At 17.9% G+C, this 3118-nt stretch overlaps 1 long non-coding RNA gene across 1 annotated transcript; it reads left to right on the top strand.

Annotated features, from left to right (window-relative positions):
- On the top strand, positions 1 to 2488 carry LOC135121545 (uncharacterized). The gene is made up of 6 exons (XR_010279036.1): positions 1 to 55; positions 132 to 218; positions 1074 to 1120; positions 1665 to 1760; positions 2290 to 2380; positions 2440 to 2488. It is a non-coding gene; the product is annotated as an uncharacterized LOC135121545 (long non-coding RNA).
- Positions 2489 to 3118: the final 630 nt, after the last annotated feature.

The following is a 3118-nucleotide window of genomic DNA, read 5'->3' as shown; positions in this document are numbered from 1 at the left end:
CTTGCTTATAATGAAAACATTTCTCTTTATTTTAAAGCTATTCAAGAATATCTAAGTATTTATACTTTTTCGTATAATATAACAATAATACTAGTAAATGTAATAATAATAATGATATAAACTTTTCTAAGATATACAAAACAGTTCACTTTTTCCGCTGGACGCTATTCAAAAGGGAAATATTCAGCCTGTCATACAAAATATATACGACGTTGCAGGTTTACTACTGCTAATAAATTATAATAATATAAATAAAATATAACATTAATAATCATCAACATCATCATAATAAATAATAATAGTAATTAATTATTTAATTTCCAATAACAAAATAACTCATTGGTTTGCACTTTTGAAAATATGCAACTCGTTTATTATTGGAGGAACTTATTTAGTGGATAATAACTTTTTTTTTATAATACTAGACTACTTCCAACTTTTTATTATTATTATTTTTCCTTTTTAACTTTTTTTTTTATATAAATATTTTATATGAAACTCCCTTTTTTTGTTTTTTTATTATAAACTTTATAAAAGTTCGTTTATATTATTTAATTATATTTATTATCTTTTTTTTATTTCTTTATAAAACTTTTATTTAAGAATTATATAACTTTTTGTACATTATGCTACTTTAAATTTTTATTACTCAATTCCTTAATATTTTTTATAATTAATAAAATTTGAAATACTAAACTTTTTATTGTATATTTTATTATTATAAACCATCAACTTTTATTTTTTTTATATTTATATTTTATTATATTTTATTTTTTTTATAATACTTTTAAATAAAAATTGTAAAACTTTTTTTAAATTAAATTACTTTAAAATTTTTATTATTTAATAAAATTTAATAAAAATAAATTCATATTTATTTTATTATAAATTATTAAAGTTTTTATTTATTAATTATTTTTTATTATTTTTTTATTTTATAATTCTTTTTTTATAGAAAAACTATAAAACGTATAAAACTTTATATGTAAATAATATCGCTTACATTTTTTTTTTACAAATTATATCCATTTTTGATGCATTTTAATTTTATTGGCATTCTACCACTTAATTAGATGCGCTTAGAAAGCGAAGTGACTATACCGGTCCTTTATTGGTTACTGTAAGTTATTATTATTATTTTAAAAGATATATGTATGATAATTTTTTTATTTTACTTTGATAGTTTAACGCTTAAGTATTTCATTATATTAATATAATATTTATTATCAGAATCAAATTTTTTTATTAATTTTTAATAATAATAATGCTTTAAATATTTTTTTATTTTTATATAATATACGTTATTATAGATTTATTGCTTAATATATTATAAAAAAATTTATTTATTGTTACTTACTAAAAAATTTTCAATTTTTGTATTTTTTGTATATTCCGTGTTTTTTTAAAAAAAAATTAAATATACAATTATTATAAAACTTTTTTACGCTGCTTTCGTATAATATGTATATATGTTTTAATAGTTTCTTTAATATTTATTATATATAAAAAAATATATATTTTTTATAGTTAAACAACTTTTTTGATATTTCTTTTTTATTATTAATTTTTATTTAGTTGAATTTTAAGTTTATTTTTATATTTAAATAATTATGAAAATCTATTTATAGAGTTTTCTAATATATATTTTCTGATAATAATAATAGATCAAAAGAGGAGGAAAGTTCTGCACAGAAACAGATTCTTTTATTCCGGAAGAGGAAAGTTCCTTTCAAATAAGAAGAGAAAAAAGGTTACAGGAAGTACGCAAATAACTATTATTATTATTTTATTTACTATCGTTATTATTATCTTTACTACTATTATTAACGAAGAAATTCTTTATAAGAAAATAAATACGGATACCAATAAAAATATAAATTATATAATGGAAATCAAAAGTAAAGGAAATATATTTATAAAATAGTAAAATAGTTTGTTAAGAAATAAATTTATAAGAAAAATATATTATTATTTATTATTATTACTACAAGTTTTATTACTTTTTATTATTCCTTTTATTACTATTTCATTTTAATAAATTCGATATAATATTTTAAACTTTTTATGTATATTATGATTTATTATTATTTTTATTTTTAAAATTATTTTGTTTATAGTATATTTGTATTTACATATTTAATTATAATATGCTATACTATTTATATGTTTATAAATATTATATTAATATTATTACAAATTGTTAGATTTATTATTATTTACTTATATATATTTATTAATTACTACTTATAATTAATTATTACTGTTAATCTTAATAATATTAATATAAAGATGATGAAAGAGCGAGAAGAGCTACTACAAAAGAAAAGTTCCGCCCATAGTTTTTTAGTTTCATGTATTTTAAAAACTTTCCGGTTTCTTTGTATGTTTATAAACTTTTTACTATTATTATTATTATTAACTTATTATCATTTATAATAGTTAATAATATTATCAAGCCGTTCTTTAGCGCTATAAAAGTTTTTTTCGGTCGTTAATTTTTTAAATAAATTTTATTATTATTATTATTATTATTACTAATTCGCTTTGATTATTATACCGACATTTACTAAAAAAACATTTTTAAAAATATAAAAACTTTTGCTTCGAACCCTTCTGCTTTGGCTACGTTTGCTTTATACTACAAAATTTGTGATAATAATAATAATATTAATAATAATAACTATAATTAATAAATTCCCTTAACAATCCATAAGGTTTAGCCAATAAAATAGGCTTAACCAATCAACGTAAAGTCCTTTTTGCTGTCGTCAGCTACACACCAACGTCGCTTCCACTTAAGACGGCGAATCAATTATAATAAATAAATAAAATTTCTTTCTTGTGTTACGTCAATTTTGTAACTGGAGAGGCCGCTTGGCTAAATTATTTAATTTTGTTATGCACTAGTGAACAAAGCGGTAGTATCGTCCTTGCTAAAAATTTAGCGTCCATTATCCTTAAAAACCTATCTACTAAAAAGTTTTAAAAACTTTTTCTGTTTATAAACTACAAAAAAAGTGTTTTTTATAATTTAGCTGAAGCTGGTTTGAATTTTTAATTCTTTTGCTTATATAAAATATTTAAGAAAGGAAAGTAGTTTTATATTTAGAAAATGTTG

Source organism: Zophobas morio, unplaced genomic scaffold, assembly GCF_036711695.1.
Source record: "Zophobas morio isolate AGI-343-1 ecotype UQ-CSIRO unplaced genomic scaffold, CSIRO_AGI_Zmor_V1 ptg000607l, whole genome shotgun sequence".
Lineage (NCBI taxonomy): Eukaryota > Metazoa > Arthropoda > Insecta > Coleoptera > Tenebrionidae > Zophobas > Zophobas morio.
This window is presented reverse-complemented; position numbering and strand designations above follow the sequence as displayed.